General features: G+C 41.0%; 1 protein-coding gene across 14 annotated transcripts in view; it reads left to right on the forward strand.

The window, feature by feature from the left end:
* ptprt (protein tyrosine phosphatase receptor type T) overlaps positions 1-12,360 on the forward strand; it is a 332,412-nt gene that overhangs the window by 139,506 nt on the left and 180,546 nt on the right. The window lies entirely within an intron of this gene.

A 12,360-nucleotide genomic window follows, 5' to 3' on the forward strand; every position in this document is an offset into this window, starting at 1 on the left:
TGGACTGTATCTGTCATTATTTTGGATTGTTGCAATGATGATAAGCATACATTTGCATAAAGCATGCCTATACACAGAGATGATAAATCTGTAGAATGGAACATGAGAACAAGAGATGAAGATGACAGACGGAGATAATGTCAGTCTCTGTAAAAATGAACAAAAAAAGTCTTTAAAATGGAAGCAGGAATACGGAATCCTTTTTTTTTCCCCTTTTTAAAACCTCAGCCCTCAATACCCCCGTGAGGGATGTTGCTTTAGTGATCACGGAAAGAGATTTGAGAAAAAATTTCAAGCCTGAAAGATAATTTATAACACAAGAACCACTGGAGGTATCATCACACAGCGTGATGAAAAATCTCTCGAGGAGTTTTTTGAAGAAAAGACGTTTTCTTTTATAATTTAATCCGACTGTTACTGAAATAATTGGCTGAGTGACATTATTGTAACGAGCAGCTGTATTCATGCTTTTATGCTTCGCCCTAAAGCACTTCCCATCCTTCCCTCCACTTTCCCAGCCACAGTGACAATTGTTATCTGAAGATGAATTCGTTCAGCACCTCCCCCCATCTATCTCTCTCTGTCTCCATCTCTTGCTCTCCTTCCAGGTTGGGGCCCATATCTCTCTGTCTGTCACTTTGTCTTTCTCAGCCAATTACTGGCTGGCTTCAGGTGCTTAACCCCAGGCGTCACCATCGATTGGTTCATTATATCGCTGCTTTAAATCTCTCTCTCCTCCCTTCCAGCTCTGTTTCATCTCTGCCACTTTCTCCATTTTCTCCAGTTTTCCCTCATTCTTCTTTTGTCATCCGTGCTTTTCACCTCATGTCGGTCTAACGCACACTTTCATATTCTGTTTTCATACATTCTTCACCTTCGTTGTGTCTCTTTTTGTCTGTGTTCATTTTTTCCTTCTCTTCATTCACTCAGCCTCTTTTTTGCTCCCACAAATGAGACTGTCTCACCCCCAGCATCCCCTCCCTCTCTCCCCGCTCCACAGCATCCCTTCTTCCCTCTCTTCTCTGGCCCCCTCATTCTGCAAATTGCTACAACTCAATTGTCCCTTCTCTGCCTGTAGGCAGCGATGGTATTAATAAAGCAGGATTTGAAATAGATTTCCTTTCTGCTCCATTTTGAATTACATTACTGCGTGGTTTTGGCTCAGAGCATTCCTCTTCTTGCTGCTTATGATATCACAACGCTCTGTACATTTGCTGCCTATCCATTCTGATGAGGGACTACATCGCCAGCCATGGAAGACGTTGAAGCATTGCAATCATTCTATACCTTGTGTGACGGGATGCTTTATTAACCCCAGTAGCGATCAATAAAGGAAAATGCTCTCACTTAGGTCAGTGTAGTAAAGTTAGAGGCTTCCTCTTGACGAACATTTATCCTGCCAGATATCACGGATGTGTTCCTTAAGTAGGAACATTTATGTACAGTTACAGTAACTCTTAAAGTTCAGGCTGTCTGTTACCATGGCACCTGACAGGAAGCGATATGCATTTGACAGAAAGGTATTGTTATTAAAAAAAAAAAATCAAAGAAATCAGTTGGTTATAGGGGTGCACCAAAATATCGATACTACGATATATCGCGATATTTCGTCTTGAGGTACGTTATCGATACACTGGTGCCAAATATCGATATTTAAAAATGTAAAAAAATAAAAAATAAACTAATTTTTTTATTTTTTTTTGGCTCACCGCCACCACCCCTCTTCGGAGGACAGCTTTATCTTTATTCAAACATAGGTATACAACCAAATAAAATTTAAAAAATTGGTTTGAGTAGCTCTGAAACCCACACATATAGATATTTAATGATAGTTGTAGTCAGTGTGTTAAGAAGAGACACTGTGCAATATACTCTTTGTTTACTTGGCTGTCATTCATGTGAAATTGATTGACAATGTTTTGTAATTCCTGTGAAATGGATTCAGTGCAGTCAATAAATTCTGAATTTCTTCAGTGACACAGATATCGTGATGTATCGTGGATGAAATTTCTTGCAATATGTCGATTTTCGCAGAATCGCTGTATCGTGATATTATCGTTATCGAGGGCAAAATATTGTGATGGTATTTTATTGCGAGGTACCTGGTGATACCCAGCCCTAGTTGGTTAGCATATGAACACTGATGGCTTCCGTCATGTCACCTACTAACAGGTTAGCAGCCCCAGAAAATCAAAGTGTCACAATAATAGTGTTCCTGAAATACAGGCTAAAACCGACGAGCACCAACGATGAGAAGCAACAAATGTCAAGTTAAAATAAACAAACAAACCAAAAAAATTGCACATTTTATTTGATAATGAATTGTTAATTAACAGTCATATACACAGGCAGGGCCCCGGGGTGTGTTCATCACACATGCGAGTTGAGGCTGACTAAAAATATTAATTGGTCACACTGCTGCGCCTGATTTAACAGGTTTGTGAACTATGTTTAAACTTTTATCTTAATTAACTTTTTATATTTAATACCCCAATAACATTTTCAGTGTATTTATTCATTTGAGTTTGACAAGTACTTTCAACATCATCAAATTTAATTATTTTATGTTGCGTATGCTGTGATTAAAATTAAGAAAAAAAGACTTCGGCCATTCATTCCTGTTTACAATCATTAACATCATGTGTTAACAACTGAAATGAAAATATATTGTTGGGTGCGCCTGAGAACAAAAACCAGTGCAACCGGTGTAAAAAGTCTAGTCCGGAGCCCTGATGCTTGTAATTTCCTCAGATTCATTGTCCCGATAAAAGTGTTCTCTGAAAATCTTGGGGCTTTGCTCGCTCTCCAAAGTTAAAGGAATTCTGTCATTTATGTCTGAGGCTGTGAGTTATGGTTAAAGTCTCAGTAGTTGGTTCCATGCGGCGAGACATAATTAAAATCCACTAAAAAGCATCTGCTGCTAGTCGATTTAATCCAATTTATCCAAGTCACGAAGCTACAGGGTCTCACCATGTATGCGTCTGCTTTTGTGTGTGTGTGTGTGTGTGTGTGTGTGTCTGTGTGTGTGTGTGTGTGTGTGTTGAGCGTGTTCAGGAATGAGCTTGGTGTGTATTTGTATGTTTTAGGTTGTTTGTTTGTGTTTCTGTGCATTTGATTGTTGCATCTACTTGAATATTAGGGATTAGGGTGAACATCAGCGATCAGTGTCTTATCTGAAAACAGCAATCGTGTGTGTGTGTGTGTGTGTGTGTGTGTGTGTGTGGAGGCAATGAGCCAATTTAATGACATTCTTAAAACTGTCATGATTAAGAGGCTGATAATTTGATGAGGGTGCTATTGAGGTACTTCAGATGAAATATTATACACTTCACTTTTATTTTTATTAATGAGGTGAATCTTAGAATGTCCTTAAGTGCTTTGGTGAAGAGGGAATGTGTGTGTGTGTGTGTGCGTATGTGTGTGTGTCGGTGTGTTTCTATATGTGTATGTTATTCACATGAAGGTACTTCAGTTTGGACGGAGCAGTAAAACCCTACACATAAACATGCACTTACGCCCAAACAACTCACACACTTTTGTTAAATCCGAGGAGGCCGAAAGCCGCCATGAGGGTTTCTTCTGATCTAGCTTGTTTGCCTCGAAGGGTCTTCTTCACGGAAAAGCCTGCCTCTCTCTCTCTCTATCTGTGTGTGTGTGTGTGTGTGTTTAGGTAGAGGTTAGGCTGTTATTTCTTGGGTGTGAGAATGCAGATTAAAAGTGCAACCTCTGCAACATATCAACGGTCACACAGCTAATGCTGAAGCAACACCAGCCTCGGGGATGGGTGCTGCGTGTGTGTGTGTGTGTTGAAGTGGCTGGAGCTTTTAAGATCTCTGGTATTAATTGTATTTCTAGCCTTTGGCCAGTATAGCTCTGCTTATATGTTTTTTTTTCCTTATGCACAACATAGAAACAAACACACGCACACACACACACACACACACACACACACACACACACACACACACACACAGATATGGAGCCTGGAACAAAAAGTTGTCCCTGCCATGTTTCTCCCAGAGGGAAGCTCTCCATGGTCTCTCTCTGACACCAACTCTTCTTTTACACCTGTTTTTTTTTTCTTTTTTTTTATGTTTTTGCCTTTTAGGTCTTTGTGAATATAGAACAGAGAAAGAATCCAAAACACTGTAAGCCAGAAAGAGGTTGAGAGGCCATGGAGAGAGAGAGGGAGAGAGTGAAAGAGGCACAAGGCTCTACTTTAACAGCACAATCGCAAAGGCCAGCACGAATTGTTTGGTCATGTGGGCAAGGCTGATGAGGGTATACTGAAGCCTATCCTTTGTATACACTCTTAGGAACAGGTGGAGTGCACTTCTATTTATTAGAGTACATAAGCTTGTTGCTAATAAAGCCTTGGAAAGTCCATTTATATAACACAAGTGACAAACAACCGTGTGTCTCTTTATGCTTGTTTTCCTTTATTAACCACCTGGAAGTTGCCCTTGCGCCCTCCATTTCTTCTGGATACAAACTCCCACTCTTTGCTTTAGGGTTTGTATACCTAAGGAGACAATGTAGACCGATTAGAAGTAACAAGTGCTGCAACAAGGACACATCCCTTTACCAGCTTCTTACTAACTCACATTCCCGCATGTGGTTCTTTAGCGGTGTTACCCCAATGCTTCTGTAGTCCAAGAAACATTTTCTAGAGCTTCACTGCAAAACAGTGTCGCAGCATTGTGTAAACAACTGAAGCTGATGGGGATTTGTTTTTAACGTGGAAAAACAAGAATGACTGAAATGACCCCATAGAGCTTGTCCTGTGTAGTCCAACTCTCTGGAAATTGACATTATTAGCACTCTGAGCTAAAAGTGTTTGCACATCGTGTCCGAAGTGGGTGCAGAAAAATCATTGTCAGTAAATTGTCTGTCGTTTTCTATGTTTTTAAACTTGCTCCGATGTTCAGCAGAATGCTTTTTTCGCTGTGAAGCTCCAGATATGTTTTCTGGACTACTACTTTCGATTAGCATGAGGTTGAATAGATTGTGACTCCCCCAATCCAATTTTCATCATAATCAAACCTGATCCATGAACATGTTAATGGTCTTTACCACAGTAAATTGCCACTAGAGTTCATGGTCATGGTTCCTTTGTGAGAACGAAACCTTTTAAGACCGCTGTGATTTTTCCTCTACTTGCGCAGTAGGTGCTAATTACAGTATGTGTATTAGGCTTCCTGGAACTGGAATATGAATTGTAGGGGCACCGTGATGTATCCATTCAGGAAGTCACTTTACTTCTCTCTTATATTTTATGTCATTCACAGTGCCATGCCAGTGTCTCCAAGGGAAATTACCCTTTTTTCAGTAACTATTCACTCTGAAGTACACCAGTAAGAGCTGTAGTAATCATCATCATGAATTCTTGTCGTATTAAATACATAGGTAATAATTGTATTAGTAGGACATTTCTTGGGAATGGTCAAAAAAGTTTCCATATGCTGAAACTTACCAGACAACTACACAGCCAGTGGATTCCATCTTCACAACAAACCAAATCATTGACATTATCTACATTATGTGTCTTACTTTAGATGAAAGTTCCTGCAGAAGCTGTGATTTTTCAAATTGTGGAGCAAAGTGGGTGCAAAACTGAGATTGTAAATGAGTTATTGAAAATCGCAGTACGGGAGAAAGAGCACAAGACTCAAAAGGGAAAGGGCAAAGATGGAGGGAGGAAAGCTGGGGTCAGAAAATATGGAACACACACACACGGGCAGGAAAGACATCAAAAATAGAAATAGAAAGGCAAAAATAGAAATAGAAATAAGCAATTGTTGACGTCACAGGAACACATTTCAAACTCAGACGATGGGGAAAGAATGAGACGAAAACAAAAGGAACAGGAGAGCAACATAGAGGAAGATGGGGAGCATGGGGAGGTAGCAAGATTGATTTCCACACCTCCTTTTCCTCCCCTCCTCTCCTCTCCTCTCCCCGGAACGGCTCCCTAAAGTCTTTGGATTAATGGCTCCATTTCTGCTGCTCATTCATCAGATTCAGGAAGGCATCCCAAAACACAATGCTTCACTAGGCTGTTGCCTGAACTAGATATCTACCTGCCAAAACATCCAATAGGCCCCTAAGTACTTTCAAAGGCAGGCGAGAACGACTTTATCTCTACCTCAGGTCAAATCAACAGGGGATTGGTACTATCCACCGGCACATACAGTATTCTTGTTAGCAGGCATAGTGAAGACGATCACACACAGTTCAGTTCAGAGTTGTAGAAAAGTCAAGGAAAAGTCAAGCCGAGTGCTTGAAGACCTGGTTTTGGTCGTCATTTTCACTTAACCACAGGTATTATCTTATAATAGACGTGCTGTGGGGGTCAGCTCCGCGTCCATCCTGCACAGTCTGAAAGCGTTTCCGTGCTAAGCGCTGCACTTAGTTTCCTACATTTTCCCAGTACATTTCCAAATGGCCGTAACACACAAATGACACTTGAAGATTCAAGAAATTTCCACTTCAGTTCTCTCATTTTTGTTTAATAAACGACTTCACAGTCAGATTCATTTCAAAGGTGATATTGTCACCTAGAATCTCTGCACAGTGCTTTTGTATACACAGGCACTGGCTCGGCTTGACTCAGCTTGATTCGGCACTTCAGCCCAGTGTGTCGGTGATTTGACATTTGCATTACAACAGGGCAGCCTGTTTGAAGGTGTGTCTTTAACTAATGACGCACTTGTATTGAATAGTGCTCAAAGGAGCAGCAGTACACTTTCTGCACAGTGTCATTAAAGAATACCCGTGTAGACCACTCCGACAATTTCATGAATTCATTTCCTTTAAAGTGACGCTATGTATGTTTTGGAGAAGAAATTCAAACCAAGAGTTTTTCAATGGTACAATGTAAATGAGTTACTAATACAAACCCAGAAATATTGTGTTGTTCCATAACCGAATTCCTCAGAGGAAAGTAGCGCCCCAAGAACACCGTTTGAAGCTAGAAAGGTGGCAGGGTCCGCCACATAGACAAAGTGAACCAGTGTTGTCCTTTAAGGTCAGTTTGTTTATCCATTTATTCAGTCATGACAACTGAGAAGGTTTGCGTATTTAGTTTTTTTAGTCATCTTCTAAAGTCTTCACAATAAAAGTCCTAATTATTTAAAAGCTTTCACTTTGAAGCTGTTACTCAACAGGTCTCCAAAAAACAGCTAAAAGCAATCACTGTGAAATGGTGATATAAGGCAGATATCAAAAAGTACAAATAGTGACACAGTAGAGAAGCTAAAGAGATTCAGTTAGAAGCAACAAAAGTACTGAGAGTCTTTCTCTCGGTCTCCTGCACTGACATGAGGTTGAGTGTCTCCTCACAGGCTTGTTTAAGGAAGCATGGGGTGTAGTCAGGGTTCGGTCACATTCTTGAGACATCACAGCAGCCTGCTTGGAGGGTGGTTGGTGTGCTTTGGCCCCATGCTGGAGAGGGTCTGTCACAGGCTCAACTCTGCTTCATCTGGCACAGTGAAACTAGTAACGGAAGAGCAACTCAGCATGGCATGGTTTGACTCTGCACTGCAAAAATTGCCATCGGAAAGGCACAAGGTTGATGTGGTGTGTTCGAACCAAATGCTGCACTGTACCGGTGCAGTAGTCCGATATAAAGTGCAGTCAAGGGCTGTTTGTAGTCTGTGACATTTTTTTTAGTTGCAGGATAGCAAGCTCGTGGCTAGCTGTAGCTTCTGTTGTCCTTTTAATGGGCATATCAAGGGCCACTTGTATCCCCCTGGTCCACCACAGGGAGAATGAGACCACGTCTGGCTGCAACATGACTCACTGTTTGGCCCTGTCACATTATGCGCCAGCTGTGCCATCTAAACTGCCCTTTCGCAGCGTGTGATGGCTAACATGCCAACCCTTGACCCATCCTGATTAATGAGGGTGGAAGCCGTGCCCAGTGCCGCGGCTATGTCCCTCCGGAGGTATGATTGTTCTTCCTCCTGCATACAAAACTTACCACTCTTCTCTTTCCATCTATCCACCGGTGCATTAATTCGTCCAGTGGTCAGTTCAGGCAGGCACGGATCTATCAGTCATCCATCCATCCGTCCTCCTCATCCACTCCTTACTGAGCTTTTTCTTTCTGTCAGTGTTCTTTTTTATTCTTCCCTCTCACTTTTCATTGTCGGTTTTTGAGCTGCAGTTGAGTTTAGAGAGCGTTTGAATAGTTGTACAGAGGAGGTTGGAATTGATGGAGGAAAGAAGAATTTAGATGTGGATGGAGGGAGAGAGAAGAGGGGGGAAGGAGGAAGAGAGAATAAATCAGATGGATGATGTGGCAAATCTGACATTTGTCACGACCAAGGGCAGCCCGGGAGATACTGTAATCGACCTAACGATGTAAACAGAGTTATAATTCAAATAACCTCTCCTGCTCTCCAGCTCCCGTCTCTCTCCCTCTCAGCATCTCTCTCCATCCTCATCATGTCGAACTGTCTTCTTTCTTCATCTTTTCCTTCATCTGTATGTAGTTGTCATAAGACATTGTTAGGATTTTTGTGTTGAATTTAGATTTAAATGGAAACAAATACAGCCCACCAGACCCTGGGGACCAGTGCGGCCCTGTGCAGCAGTTCTGTTATAGTGGCCAAAGTTGGAACGGCATCAGATGTGTTGGGAAGCAGAAGATAAGCTCTTAAACAAATGTTTGGTGGGATTGTACAGCAATACCATCAATTGTATTTAATGCAGCGTAACACTGACTGAAGCCTTAATTTTTTATAGTCATCTTATTTACGACTGGTGGAATCTCTCTGGTTTGTTTTCATTTTGTTGAATTAACCTCCCCCACCCCCGCCACGGTGTTTCCCAAAACAGAAATTGGCAATCTGTTTTGAGGGATTCCAACTGAGCGCTAGCCAGATTATCTGAAAGATTAGCTTCCACCATACCCAACTGAGAGACCAGTGGATTAAGTGGGTGGCAGTGGTGATGGTGGTTGGCGAGGGGGATTTGGTTGGCTGCTATTTGTTGTTTTTGGCCTGCTCCTCTGCAGACCTTCCGAGCATGGATCTGATTGAGCTAACATGGTTTGAGTCTTTGCGGAATTGAGAGTCATTTCAGAGAGAGGAGCTTTGATTTATTGCTATTCTTTTGGAAAACTGGTTATTTCATTCTTTCTCTCCAGCTCAGTGATGGGTGATTATGTTTCTGTAACTGAGGAATCACAGTGTGCGTTCATTATAGGTATATCACTAGATCTGTCTAAGCATGCATGATTACAGGTTAGTTCACCAGTTTGTTCTCCAGAGGACTCTGAAAACAAGGTCTTTGTCAGTTTTAAGCTCCCTATTTGATAGAATGTTTACACTGCTGTCAGGAAATTAATCTATCGAAGGCCCTCCTGGAATATGTGTTTTTCTGGCGTTTTTGCCTGTTTTAATTTTTCTTGCCACTGTCGCCATGCACAGCCGCCTCTTTCGCAATGCAAGCTTAGGAGAAGAAGGTTTTTTTGGCCAGCGTGCATCCCTTGATGGTCTGACCCAAGTTAAATCTGCCATGTCTTTTTTGGAATTTGTACAATTATTTTTTTGCATTATGTAAACTAAACTCCTCCATCTAATCGTTTCACCGCACCGTAATTATCATGTATACCTTAATGTAGCTTGATTTTTCGATTCTAAAATTAGAAACTTAGACTTTGTAATCAAATTTCTGCTTGTTTCCGTCATCAAATGTTGTAAATCAGATACTGTGATACCGTAAAAATCCCACCAGTAATTTACTGGCACAAGATTTATCTGCCTGTGTCCTGCTGCCTGCCAGACAAACAGGAACTCAAATAAATGTATCACCTGTAAAAGGAAATTGGATATCTTAAGAATTATTTGTCAGAATGGGTCATTTTTCCCAGTCTGAGTGCTACATGATGACAAGCATTTTTTCTTCATCAGATGCCATTAGCCCATCTGCGTCAGTCTCAATCAGATGAAGTACAGGCCTGTTTCCTAGGGACAGTATGTGAGCAGTGTGAAAGCATATTGCCTGCTGTGCTGACCTGAAGATTGGGTTAATCGTTGGTTAGGCCTATATCATCTCCCTCCTGCTGCTTTCCTGGCTGCCAAATGTCAGTCTGCCGCAGTCTTATCCAGGAATAGTAGATTACTTATGGGCTTTGGCCTTCTAAGTAGAAACATAGACTCTTTAAACCATAAAGTACCCCAGGGGGGCTAAAGTCTGCACCCAGACTCGCTAACACATGTATCTCACAATGCAGTACACACACACACATAAACAACAACGCAAATTCAACAACTTCTCATTCTTGAGATTATAGCTTTTCCATGTCTGCAGGCACATGAACACACACACACACACACACACACACACACACGGACAACTGAAACCCTTGTCTCCTGTCTCAGATGGCCTCTAAGATGGCTTATCCATGGTGCCGTTGTCTAATCTTGTCTAATTAGGCTGATCTTAAATTTCAGTAAGTAGCTTGTTTGCACATTCTTCATAATGCACTCAACTGCCTTCACACACAGTCTTTTGGATTTTACGTTTCATTTCAAGTCATTTATGTTGATTAATTAATTTAGGAGGCACCAACATGTTTACCTCCACCATTTTCAAGTGGACAAGATGGCTTAATATGAACTTAAAAGGATAATAGACAGATTTTTGTTCAATTAATGAGATTTAAAAAAGTGAAAAAATATGCAAAATATGCGTGAAAGACAGACTTGGCATCAGTTAAACAAAATATAGTAGAATGCGAAGTGTGTCCATTTTATTGTCTGTAAAGAGAAACCTTTACCATGGTCAGAATGTAACACCTGTAATCGAACAAAGCTTAATTTGAAATGTTGTGATCATCTCACTAACTGGAATGAGTTCACTGTTATCAAGATGACCCAAATGAAATGATTGTAAGGGTTTACTGAGTTTAAAAACTACTTAGAAAAACTTTTCAAAACTTTGCTGGTAAAATTCTGAATATTCAGGTCTTGCGAAGAATAGATTCCTCCGAGCTGTCACTAATTCATTAGCTAAGTTGTTCTTCCAACAGTGATCAGACATAATGAATGAGTTTTGACTTCAATGCCAGAACTTGTTTCTCCTGTGTAGGTGTCTGTTCTATCCAGATTTTGGACATCACAGACATTGTTAGCAAAGTATTCATTTTCATGGGAGAAATGGAGCTTATACATTGTAGCGTCTGTAATTATGCAGTGACCTGTCTTGGGTGCCATCGTTTGCTGATAGAAGCTAATTAGGCAGACAGAGAGATTGTTTTGAACAGGCTTGTTAGTGTGCACTCAGTCGTGGTACACAAACCTGGGGATGAGAGCCCAACATATGGCTGGAACAATGTTTTGTGTGTGTGTGTGTGTGTTTGTGTGTGTGACATATGGGCATGAGGCAACGCTAACCACTCCAAATGTCTGTAGATCAATACATGGACTTCTGTTGTGATCTCTGGCTCGTGGATCTGGACCGTCCTGTAATGAGGCAGCGTGGCCTAGTGGTCAGACAGATTTCCCAGTGATTAATAGACGACAGGCTGGAACCCGCGAACCTGTCCACAGCCCTCATGTTCCATTGTAATAAGCTTGAGCAAGGCACTGAACCAAATTACCCATATGTGACTTTTTTTTAATGAATACATCACCTGATTCAGTTACTAATTTATATTGTGCTCCAGTGAAATATATGTGTCCTAGGAACTTTGTTTTGGTTCAACTGGCTGGTTTAGCTTCCAGTCCCAAAAGGATGTGTTGGATTATTACGATAGGGTCATCGTAATACATCCAAATGATTGGTTGACACTAGATTCTTTGCAAATCTGTGAGAAGGATACTCTTCAGATGTTGATATCAATTGAAGATTGAAGATAGATTTCAAATCCGTCCACATTTGCAGCTCCTTTAGAGCAAGAAACAGATTCAATGAGTCTTTATGTGAATATGAACCTTCTATTGCTCCTTACCTTCTCTGTCATTACTTTAAAACATCAATTTAGCTGAAATCCTGCCTGATTTGCACGTTGTGTTTGGTGAAGATTGGTATCGTGTGGTGGAATTTCTACTTTACAAATCACAGACATGCCAGATTGTGCAGGGGATTAATAGGACTCCAGATAATACTAGTTCTGTGCAAATAGGGTTTAATGCAGCTCTTAATCTGCGTTGTGCTGGAGGCACTGAGACGAGGCCACAAAATCCACAGCCCAGCTGCATTAAATAACTTGAAGAAATCATCCACAGCCTTGTATAGGCGATAGAGACGGGGAAGGTCTAATTTATAAATCACATATGGCCAATAAAGAAGTGGTTGATTTGCTATGAATTGCTACGTAGAGCCCCTTTAATTATTACATAATTTATGAAA

This window comes from Sparus aurata, chromosome 6 (assembly GCF_900880675.1).
Source record: "Sparus aurata chromosome 6, fSpaAur1.1, whole genome shotgun sequence".
NCBI classification, from domain to species: Eukaryota; Metazoa; Chordata; class Actinopteri; order Spariformes; family Sparidae; genus Sparus; species Sparus aurata.